The sequence below is a fragment of the Crinia signifera genome, chromosome 2 (genome assembly GCF_055691185.1).
Source record: "Crinia signifera chromosome 2, ASM5569118v1, whole genome shotgun sequence".
In the NCBI taxonomy this organism is placed as follows: Eukaryota; Metazoa; Chordata; class Amphibia; order Anura; family Myobatrachidae; genus Crinia; species Crinia signifera.
Genome location: NC_139218.1, coordinates 215,863,784 through 215,875,669, shown reverse-complemented (window position 1 = coordinate 215,875,669; position 11,886 = coordinate 215,863,784). Strand labels below are relative to the sequence as shown.

The 11,886-nt window shown below is 47.0% G+C and overlaps 2 long non-coding RNA genes across 3 annotated transcripts in view; one reads left to right on the top strand and one right to left on the bottom strand.

The window, feature by feature from the left end:
- The window catches only part of LOC146058974 (uncharacterized), a 33,428-nt gene extending 30,065 nt beyond the window's left edge, over nt 1–3,363 (bottom strand). For both annotated transcript variants that reach the window (XR_014470075.1, XR_014470076.1), the window contains exons 1-2: nt 3,157–3,363; nt 863–1,448 (exon numbers count right to left, since the gene is read on the bottom strand). This is a non-coding gene — a long non-coding RNA (uncharacterized LOC146058974). The remainder of the gene's footprint in view (nt 1–862; nt 1,449–3,156) is intronic.
- A 1,857-nt stretch (nt 3,364–5,220) lies between these two features.
- The window catches only part of LOC146058972 (uncharacterized), a 74,559-nt gene continuing 67,893 nt past the window's right edge, over nt 5,221–11,886 (top strand). The window contains exon 1 of the long non-coding RNA XR_014470073.1: nt 5,221–5,742. This is a non-coding gene — a long non-coding RNA (uncharacterized LOC146058972). The remainder of the gene's footprint in view (nt 5,743–11,886) is intronic.

Genomic DNA, 11,886 nt, shown 5'->3' with positions numbered 1-11,886 from the left:
GGAGCTGGACCATGACTGTGAATACCTATGAAAGTAACTGCATTTTGACCAAGCAGCACTAATAGCATTACTATACAAAAGTGTTAAAATCACTGGGATATCATAAGTGATTGTCAAATATCTATGCTCCTCACTCCATGCCACCCTTTATAGATACAGGTCCTCACACTACTTGGTTATGTAAGAAATTATTTTTGTGAGGCTGTACCCTGTGTGCAAGCCTCGTTTAATCCCCTTGTACATTTTTTTCCACACAATCTTTGGCCAGGCTGAGATTTCATAGCAGAATTAAAAGCTAAAGCATAGATCGCCTTGGGAATTCTACCCTTAGTTTTTAATGGTGGGAAAACATGGATTTTATGCAGCCAGCCGTGATTAACTTGTGCAGAGCTGTTTTTGTTTGAGGGAGATGTGGTTTAGTTATGCCTCTGCTCTCGGCTTTGCCCCGCTGCTTTTTCAGAAACTTGATGTGTCTGTTAGGAAACAAAGCGTATGAGGTCCCTCTAGGTTTAGGATGAGCTCCTGTATTGTGTCTTCCATTCTGATAATGGTGAAAACCTTAACAGAAATTAGTTTTTGCTGCTACAATATGAACCAGGCTCATGGGAAACCTACCGTATAAGGAAAGTGAGCCTGCATGAAGCTGCATATTCTGCTTGGAAGTCCCATTTTCTGCCTACTAGGTTAGTAAGTCTTGCGGAACAGCCCTGGGTATGTATGGAACGAAGCTGTTTGCATTGTTATTAATTAATTGGAACACAATAATTATGCCAGTTCACGGATGACTGAAAGTAGTAAACAGTTGTAAAACATTTTAAGTAAAAATGTTTGTCTTATTTAGGACCATAATAAATATTTTTACCTCTGCAGAAGATGTTAAAGGACTTCCAATGGCTGACACCTGCGTCTGCGTCGCTTCTGAAGGACACTGTGTCTTGGATTGTCTCTACAGTGGATGAGAGTATATGGATTGTGCTTCACTTGGTGGTGGTTACGATAGAATGGAGTCTATGGAAGGCTCTTTGGTGGCTGGCACGTAGTCTATACGATGGTTCTGCGGCACGAGTGCTATTCTTAGCTTTCTGCAACGTTTTTCCATTGGCCTTATTCATCTTGCCTGAGATTCTTCTGGGAGCTTCTTCCTTCCTTTTGCAGGGAATATGGAGACTGATCTGGGGTGGCTTATTTATTGGATGGTTACTTTTATTAAATGTTTTATATTCATGTCTTCAGATAGTGCTCTACTGTCTTGTAGAAGTGTTTATGCTTTGGTGGATAATTCCATGGAATATTGTCAGCAGCTTCATTCACTGCATTAGTCATCTTGTTGGAAGATTTTTGAAAATATTCAGCTTATTGTAGTATAAAAAGAAGTCTTCTGCAAGCGAGTACAGCCAAATACTAGATGCTACCACAGATGTCTTCTAAGATAACATATCCATATTGTTCTAGGTGCAACATTAAGGCAAGTTCAGCAATGCACGAGAATTTAAAGAGACAACAAAAACAATGCTCACTAAACCAATGATAAAAGAGACTATTTCTACAAACATGTGCAAAACTGAATACTTTATGCATTTGTAAGAAGTAATTGAACATTCCATCTTGGCATTAGAAGAACAGAATAATTATTAATTAGTAAAGATTGGGTAATACGAAAAACTAATATAGATATTGGGGCAGCACGGATGGTGTAATGGTTTCCTCCGGGTACTCCGGTTTCCTCCCACAATCCAAAAATATACTGGTAGGTTAATTGACTCCTAACAAAATTAACCCTAGAATGTCTGTGTGAGTGTACTTGTGGTAGCGAATATTGATTGTAAGCCCCACCGGGGCAGGGTGTTTATGTGAGTGTTCAAAAATATTCTATGTAAAGCGCTGCGTAATATGTGTGCCCAATATAAGAAACTGTTAATTAATAAATATTTGGCTCATTTACATTTGTGATTGGCAGAAGAATATTGTAAGACAAAAGAAAAAAATGTTTTTTTTTTTTAAAGATATTGTTCTGTTTGTTTTGAGGGAGATTGAGATGGATGTGGACCATTGATGATGCAAAACCACTGATGGTCTAAGGCCGATTTCAAATACTTTAACTTCTAATTGTGTACAACCAATGGTTTAATGTTGGCTTGCTTGTTATCCTCTCCCCGTATGTTTTCACTGCTGCTGCACAGGACTGAAATGCTGTTAGCCAGCAGCCCTGTAAAGCCCTCGTTCTTATACAGTGTGCAAGAGCGGCGAATTAAATGTCCCACCTCATTGTCAGTCACAGCTCAGCACCACCCTTGGATCTCTCATTGAAGCAGGCAATGTGCATGCTCAGAAAGAAAGATGGTTAAACCTTCGATGGCACCATACAGAATTCTTACCAGTCATTGGTGGTTTGTGCCAACATAACCATTAATGGTAACACCACCAATGGCCATCCCTAGAGGGAGGTATTATCCTTAGCTCTAATTTGTTATTTTAATATTTTATTTTATATATAAATATCCTAAAGCACAGTAAAAATGCCCTTTTATACCTATGTTTGCACAGCTGCGTGTGATTTTATTGAGTATTAAATGGCATCAGCAGAGTTGCTGAGGAACAACTTGAATTGAGTTTGGGGACCCAATACATTTTCAGGGCTAAAACCCCGTACACAGGGGAGATATATTGCTCAGCCATATATAGCTGAGCAATATATGGCTGAGCAATATATTGCTCAGTTTCTCCTTTTCATCAGCGACCAGAGATGGTCGCTGATGAAAAAGAAAAAGAAACTGCCGGGGGAGCCCGGCAGTGGTAATCAGCTGGTCACAGGAGCAGGTTCCTGTGACCAGCGATCACTACAGGGGTAAAAATGGGAGCGCGCACCCGGCGATATATAGCCGGTGCACACTCCCATCGTGGGCAATTAGTCGCTTAGCATGCTTGTGAGGAAACTCGCTCATAAAATGCTGGGTGTTCCACTGCTCCAGCCCCCTGCCCATCCCCTTCCCTCACAGTGCAAACACCTCGGCGAGAGTGGAGCTGCTCCTTCTGTCTATAGTATTAGCTGTATCAAACATTTAAATAATATAAATAAGTGGTCAATAAAATGTTAAATATATCATTATAATAAATACACAAACATAATAGAACTAGTGCTGCACTTTCTATGCTCACATTCTCCTTGTGGTAAGTCTCTTGTCTCTTCTTCTTGCTAGCTGTTCTCTGGTCTGCTGCACCAATGGAGGACTGAAATCCACACACACGCACACACACACAACACACACACACACACACACACACACACACACACACACACACACACACACACACACAGAAAACTTGTTAGAAGCTGCTACCACTGGGATTTTTCAGCAGCTCTCTTCTGTCCCTTATACTGCAATATTGCTATTGTTGTCATAATTTTAGCTACTTGCAAAAAGGAGGGGGTTTCCGGGCAACCGGAACACCCCCCCCCCCCATGTGTTTGCCTATGCTAGGAGGCACCATTTCATGTGACTTAAAGGCAGGTAAGCAGTTTAACAAACCAATGAGGAAGGCAAGTCAGATGCTTGGTTGCATAGGGAGAAGTAATAATGCAGACTAGATGGGCCGAATGGTTTTTCTCTGCCTTCAAATTCTATGTTTCTATGTAGGCAATTAAATGTGACAACCAAGGAGTTAAAGCTAAATTACAGCAGTTCAGCACTGCCATTTTCGTTTTTTACATAAACTTATAGGAATTTAGCAATTATACAGTAGAAAAAGGATTAATTTCAAAAAGCAGGTGGTTACATTGTGTCTGAATCCCATCCCCCTCATTATCAGAGACATACTTAAGGTTCAATCAGCGGCTTAATGGACCCATGCGAATTATGAGACTAATTAAGTACATGCTGAGCTTGTATAACAAAACAGCTGTGGTGACTGCAGGAAAGAGGGACCGACTCCAGCCTAGTCACAAGGGTGGGGACCTATACAATAATGAATGACTGTGGGATTTGGACAGCAAAAGGGTTTCCCTTAAGACACAGACTGCTGCAAGTGCAAGTTGTTGCTGCTAAATATGCTGTCATATCATGTATAATGGAAAGCTTACTGCTTACACATCGGGATACAGTTCAAATCCTGACACTTTCTCCCTCCGTGGGTGTCTGCGACACCCACAGAGGGAGAATAAATTAGTGTACCAAATGTAGTGAGGCACCGGGCCTGCTGCGTCGCAAGCGCAGCGAGCCCGCAAAGGGGGGCGATCCACGGCTCCCCCTTGTCGGGATTTTGAACGCCGGGTTTCCGACCGCCGGGATTTCATATCAATCCCTACACATCTTTATGTGGAGAGAGGAAGAGAGAGAGTCAGTGTATGAGAGAGAGATGGGGGAAAACATTGTCACAGTGTCAGGAAAAGAGGGAGAGAGTCGTAGTGTCAGGGAGCGAGAGAGAAAGAGAAAGAGAGAGAGAGAGTGTTGGGAGGGGATAAAGACAATGTCAGGGGAGTTGAAGTATTAGGGAGAGAGAGAGACAGTGTCAGAGAGAGGCAGTGTCAGCTACAGAGAAATAGAGATAGGAGCAAGAGAGTGTAAGGGAGAGAAAGGGGTAGAAAAAGAGCGGGGAGCTAGTAGGAGAGACACTTCCTTACTACATCACATGTATCTGATGGGGGTGGGAATTTTTAATAGTATTAGGTCCTGCTCCATAAATATCCATGAATTGTGGTACTGCACTGCTCTGCTGCTGGCCATGTAGAGGCAAAGTGTGCTTGGCCTGGCTGGGGTAATGTTTGCAGCAGTGTGTGGGGTGATGGTCATTCTGTGAATGGGGAGGGACAGGCTGTGGAGGCAGCTCTTGACTGAGTGCAGGGAGAGCTTTGGGCCATGTAAACAGCCCAGGCACCATAGCAGTTGCACAGTAGTTACACCAGTGATTACACTTCTTGTTTATTGTGGCCTTCCCACAGACTGCCGGGATCGCTTTAGGCCTATCTACTTGTGTCAGTGTTCTACCATCAGGATTTACACAATCTCCCCCCTCTCTCTTATTTGGGATGAACTTGGATTGCCGCTGTTGCCAGGTAGGTTTTGGTTCCTGTGATGTTGGCTGGTCCTTTCTTCTTCTTCCTGACTGTCTGCTGCTATCTTGGACAAAATGTAGTTTAACACGTCCACTACTACTCTGTTTTTCATTCAAATACACTTACTTTTGGTATTCAGACAAGTGATTCTTCTGGTTGACCCAGGGCCTTAAGGGATGTACACATGGACTGTAGCTGGGTGATTTTGACTAAGCGATTGTGCTTAGTTAAAACCTCCCCGTTGCAGTGATATAAGCTGGCAGATATCCCCAGCAGCAGTCACTGCAGAGCCGATTTAAGGGGGAAGGGGCTCTGGGGATCAGTACACCTGGGTCCCCAACCCCTGGAAGGGCCCCCCCTCCAGCTTCCACAGATTGGCTTGCTCCTGTCCCGTCACAGCCGCCAGTGCTCCACAGCCAGCACGGGCTGTGATGGCTGTCTTCTAAGTGTTTGCAAAGCTATGGGACGCAGCCACAGCAGTTACCCCTGGAGAGAAGATAGGAGGTGTGTCATATTTTCCCAATGTCTTCTGCCGACCACACTACCCGCCTGCTGCCGCGGCCCGGCCTCCTGCTGTCTTCTGCCTGCCACCATCGCCCAGACACCTACTGCCCACCACTGTGGACCAGACACCTGCTGTCTTCTTCACGCCACTGCTAAATGGCCGTCTGCTGTCTGCTTGCCGCCCGAAGGTTACTTTAGTTGCATAAAGTATGGGGGGTATGTTTTTTTTAAGTGCAAGGTTGACAAGGGTTACTGAGAGGTACAGGGGGGGGGGGGGGTGAGAAGTGCGGAGGGGGAATGGGGGATTAAGAGGTGAAGGGGGCCTGGCGAGGTGCAGGGGAGATGGAGAGGTACAGGGGAGGGGGAATGGAGATGTGCAGTGGGGACGGAAAAGTGCAGAGGGGGGAGAGAGGATAGTGGAAAGCACTCACGGCCATGTGTAATGCTACCACCACGGTGGCGGGCACTCTCCCGGGAACTTCCAGTCTGAGGGAGCCCGGTGTGGAGTATGAATTGGTGATTGCAAGGGTTATATATGATGGTACTGTAAGTTATTGCTGTATTTTATGTGGATATTTGGTGATCCACTGTTGCACATCATAGCCATAGCCCTGATAACGGGGGTGCATCTCCGAAGAAGTTTGGCTTCTTGATGGCTTTCTAATTACTACCAGTCTCTGAGTGTCGTTTAGTTCTATGGATTTTATGTATGATTCTTTGAATGTGCATCGGAGCAGTTGAACCTGAATACCTGGGAAGTGCCAACAGATTTTGGACAGATATATTTATTGTATGTGTGTAATATATATTTATTTGTACTATGATATTAATTTTAGAATTGGAGCCCCCACTGTCTTAAGTACCCTGAGCCCTCCAGAGCCTTAATCCTGCTTTGCCAGTGCATACAGCCGAATAGACACTGCAGCGTCTAGCAATAATATTCTTGCCTGCAGTGTCTATTTGGCCATGCAATAGCGACACTGCGGGGCCACGCATCGCTATCGCCCACTGTGTACACACGGGGAAATCAGGGTCACATTCTAAGTGATTTGGACAATATAGGCAAAATTGCTTAGATGAATTGCCCCTTGTGCACATGGCTTTAATCTCTACTATCTGCTATACTGATTGACCGGCCTGCTAATCTGATCACTACTTAGCACCATGCTAAGGATACCTATACTGGGTGATTATCTCACCTGCTCAATCTTAGTATTCCATGGCAAACGAATTTGACTTTTCCATATCATTTCTGTATATAAATATTAGCATTTATTCCTTTTTTTTTTCGTCTTCGGGGATGAAACCTTACAATTAAAAGAGTCCAGCCAACATAATATTGTCCTGAAGGGGTAAGGTGGGGCATTCACCCTGCCCATAGGTAAATCCGCCACTGGTTTAAACTAAAAAAGGGCTTCTTAATCCCTTTTGGACCCAATTATTGGAACCAGCTCTAATAGGCAACTTATTGGGACTTGGACCAATAAGAGCCTGTCCCTGCAAAGTGTAATCACATCACCTGCTGAGGAAGCCGCTGAATGAAAAATTAGGTGGAGAAACACGTGGAGGACTGGGGAAGTGAGCTGCCAATCGACAGAACCAGCGATTCCAATCTCTGATAGGACCGCGTTTAGGAGTGCACCAGCGGTCGGAGAGTTTCGTTGGGGACTGCAAGCTGGGTCCCTGTTGTTATATCCGGATATTCACTTGAGTATTGACCACATATATGTGTGTGGCATCCCAGAATTGGAGTACCACCTTTTGTGCCACAGAATCATTGGTGGCCAGGGCTGCCTAAAAATGCACAGGATTTCAGGGGGTTGCTAGGCAACCAACCTGCAGCAGCAAGGAGGACAGGAGGGACTTTAGGACCTAGCAAGGTGCTGGGAGAAGCAGGAAGTTAGAGGCCTGCCTGTTGCTGGGCAGATTGGAATGTAACAAGTGTTCTGTGTGCAGTCAGAGGAGCCAGGAAGGAGAGAGCAGTGTGCACCCAGGGAGAGTAAGGAGTAAGCAGTGCGCAGGGTGCTGCAGAGAGAGATCCCCAGCAAAGCCGCTGACGAGGAGAGACACAGTGTGGGGAGCGGCAAGCGAGAGCCGCTGAGAGCGTGCCTGGTGGTGAGCGACAGCTGGCGGAAAGGCGCCCCCACGAAAAGACAGAGAGCCCAGCAGGGGAGACGCCATTCACACAGCAGCAGTGATTGACAACAGGCAGACCGGCCTGCAGGGAGACGTGACTGACAGGAGTCAGCAACAGCACCCGGTGTGCAGGTACCATACTACCACTCCACACTGACACTGTCCTCCATTTCACGCCACAAGTTAACCCAGCACAACGCCATTTTTAGCCTGAGGCACAGTCCACCTTGCAGTGACTGCCTTTACCATTACCCTTTCAGTTATTAGAAACCTTTTGAGAAGTAACCCCAGTGTTGGCATTGTGCCAGAGCTCAGGACATAACTTGCCTTGGATTACAACTCCTTGTATTAGCTGTTACTTCAATTACGGTGCACCTAGGCCAAAAGGTACCTAGGACCAACAATAGAACTGCAGTTCAGGGACTTATTGTTTTTAGCCTGGACATTTATGGTTCTTTATGCAAGGTATGAGTGCTGCATACTCTGTTCATTCATGTGAAAGCTATTGCATGTCTTGTTTGATGGTTTGAATTGTTTACACTATAATCCCATTGCAGAGTGATATTGGTGATGCAGTATATCGTGCGAACTGCGGCCTGCAGGTGTTACAGGTGGCCCCATTGCGCACGATATCTTCTGTATAGAACATCTTTATTCCTTCATCTTTACTTGAATTTATTGTAGAGACCAGGGTATTGTATTGGTTGTAGTGTATTGTGCGAAGTGCGGCCTACCAAAGCCACAGTGACCTCATTGCGCACAATATAAAAAGGGAGAATTGTCTTCATATTATCTGCCAATTATTGCATTCCAGCGTTATTGTCATTTCATTGTTAACTTCTTTCATAGCGGTGATCCGTGAATCTTTCAGCAGCTAAATAAATTATTTTGATCACCGTCCTCACGTGTGGTGACCATTCTGTGTGGTTGTGTTGGGGTATTGTCTTCCCGTGGTGCCTTTGTCCCTCCGCCCTCTGAATTGCAGGCAAGTGAAGCAGTCAGGTAGCAGCCAAGCAGTGCCGAAAGGAGAAGAGGAACACCAGGTAACGGTCACACACCTGCACGTAGTCTGACAACATCACACTTGGCGTCCGCGAACAGGATTCAGCGATGTCAGACTCAGACCAAGCAGAAGCTCCCACATTGACCAGAAGGAGGAGACGACTTCCTGCATCACCTGGAGAAGGAAATCCAGTGTCAATGACGGCGGCACCAATCACCATGCCATACTATTATGGCGCGCCCTGGGTACCGACTTATTCGGGAAACAACACCCCGGGGACGCAAACGCTGAAAGAATTCAAAAACCGGATACTCTCCATGACACAGCTGTACCGGCTCAGCAACGAACAAGCGATTGAAATACTGGTGGGGCAACTGAGAGGCCCAGCACTACGTGAAGTAAGAACGTGGGAGGCCGACGAAAAGGAAACGGTGGAGCAAATTTTTGAAAAGCTGCAAGAGATCTTTGAATCAAAGACAATAGCAGATTTGAAGAGCCGCCTGTACTCGAGAAAACAGCGACCGAATGAACCACAGCGGGAGTATGCACTAAGCTTACAGGAAGCCATGAAGGCCATACAGTTGAGAGAAAAGAAACCAAAGGAACAAGTTGATGAAACACTAACCAACCTGTTCATCGAAGGAGCGCAGGAGGAGGCAGTCAAGTCCCAATTGCGCATGTGGAGACGACAACAACCTGACAGCACCTTCGCCAAATTTAAGGAAACTGTCCTACAAATCCTGGGCCTGAACCAGAGTGGTCGGGATGAAGATGAGGACTCAGCGGAAGGGGAAGCCTGCCACCAGGCCTCAAAAGGGCAAATTGCAGACACCCTATGCCTGAGCAGAGCAGTCACCCAACAGACACAAGCCCCCATGGAACCGGGCCCACTGGAAGTGCTAACCCGCCAGATGTCTGAATTAACGTGTAATATGACGCGCATGGCGCAAAAGTTGGAAGACCTAGACAAAAATCAAGGCAGAAACCGACGCAGAAAATGGCGTCAAGACCGTGACACAAGGAACCGTCCGTGGCGGGAGGTGACCCGAGAATCGAACCGACGACCCACCGACAAGTATTATCTACAAGGCTGACCGATTTGCAGAAGGTGCCACCAGAGTGGGCACATTGAGAGGTACTGCCCAAACGCCACCTCCAGACAAGAGGATCCCGAGGCAAGAAACAGACTCTCAAGAGAAGCCCCAAAAACAATAGTGCAGAACCAAGTCCAAGTGAATGTGCCATCCGACGCTGTGGATTGGCGAATCAGAACAAGAAAGTTAACAGGCCATGTGATGTGGTTTAACGTAGCACGTGGCTATGGGATTATCCGAAGAACAGATAATGGGAGAACCGTATATGTCCACTATACGGGCATCCAGAAGACCCATCGGAATGAATGCTTCCGGACCCTAGCAAATGGAGAGTGGGTCGAATTTGAAATGGCAAGTGGAAGGAGAGGCGTCAAGGCCATTAACGTGACAGGCCCCGGTGGTGCTGCGGTAAGAGGCAACAGAGACACAGGCCAGAGTGAACACAGACGCTTCACGCATGACTGTAATGACCCACACAGCCACCGGCCATATGGTCAGCAGAACCAAAGGGAAAGAAGACAACAGAAAGGTCTTGGCGAGACTGACAGGCCTAACACGAATTCTCTGCAACCTGAGCAGATGCCCAGACCACCAGAACCTAAAGTCCCCAGGAAGAGGGAATGGCTGGAAACGAGCCAGAGACCAGTTGTGATGACGCAGAGCGAAACAGAGCAGCAGTGCATGGAAGGTGTGGTTAGGCCACAATTTTCTCCAGAGCAGAAGCGTGCTGCTACACAGGGAATGGAAGATGCAGATAACGGAGAAGCCAACCCTCGACTGACAGATGTTGAAGCGACCGACCGAGGAAAGGGCAGTGAAACCGTGCATCACGTGGCAGCGGAAGAAAGGATGGACCGCATGGAACCGAAGGGCTCAGAACCCATTATGCCACTGTCTAAACCCAATGTCCCTACAGAGAACCCAAAGGAAGTCGAGAAGGTTGAAGCCCAGTCTAAGGAAGAGAGGCCTGGAAGTGAGTATGAGTACACAACGATTTCAAGTGAAAAATTCCTATTCTTGATGCAACAGGCCATCAACAGGTCCAAGAAAAGGCAGAGAGAGGAAGCACGTGCTCATTGCCGACCGCACGCAGTGATTTAAGGTGCCGTCGAAGAACACTGCTGAAGAACAGGAGAAAAGACTTGCCTGAGGCGGAGGAGCAGGGAACCCAGGGGGGACATGCCTCTGCACAACCCAGGCCCCAGAGTTAACAGGTTTTTACCAGGCTTAGGTAACCCGCCCTGAATGTAATTGTAAATGCTTTAATGTATAGATGTAAGGCAGAAATGTAGAAATGTTTTACAGTTTACAGGTAATGTTACCTTTTAATGCTTTGTTTCTAAATGAGAGACTGTACCAGGACTTTTGTTGTCTCCGACATAATGCCCGCGGACTGGCATTCTTCCAACGGGGAAGCATGTGGCATCCCAGAATTGGAGTACCACCTTTTGTGCCACAGAATCATTGGTGGCCAGGGCTGCCTAAAAATGCACAGGATTTCAGGGGGTTGCTAGGCAACCAACCTGCAGCAGCAAGGAGGACAGGAGGGACTTTAGGACCTAGCAAGGTGCTGGGAGAAGCAGGAAGTTAGAGGCCTGCCTGTTGCTGGGCAGATTGGAATGTAACAAGTGTTCTGTGTGCAGTCAGAGGAGCCAGGAAGGAGAGAGCAGTGTGCACCCAGGGAGAGTAAGGAGTAAGCAGTGCGCAGGGTGCTGCAGAGAGAGATCCCCAGCAAAGCCGCTGACGAGGAGAGACACAGTGTGGGGAGCGGCAAGCGAGAGCCGCTGAGAGCGTGCCTGGTGGTGAGCGACAGCTGGCGGAAAGGCGCCCCCACGAAAAGACAGAGAGCCCAGCAGGGGAGACGCCATTCACACAGCAGCAGTGATTGACAACAGGCAGACCGGCCTGCAGGGAGACGTGACTGACAGGAGTCAGCAACAGCACCCGGTGTGCAGGTACCATACTACCACTCCACACTGACACTGTCCTCCATTTCACGCCACAAGTTAACCCAGCACAACGCCATTTTTAGCCTGAGGCACAGTCCACCTTGCAGTGACTGCCTTTACCATTACCCTTTCAGTTATTAGAAACCTTTT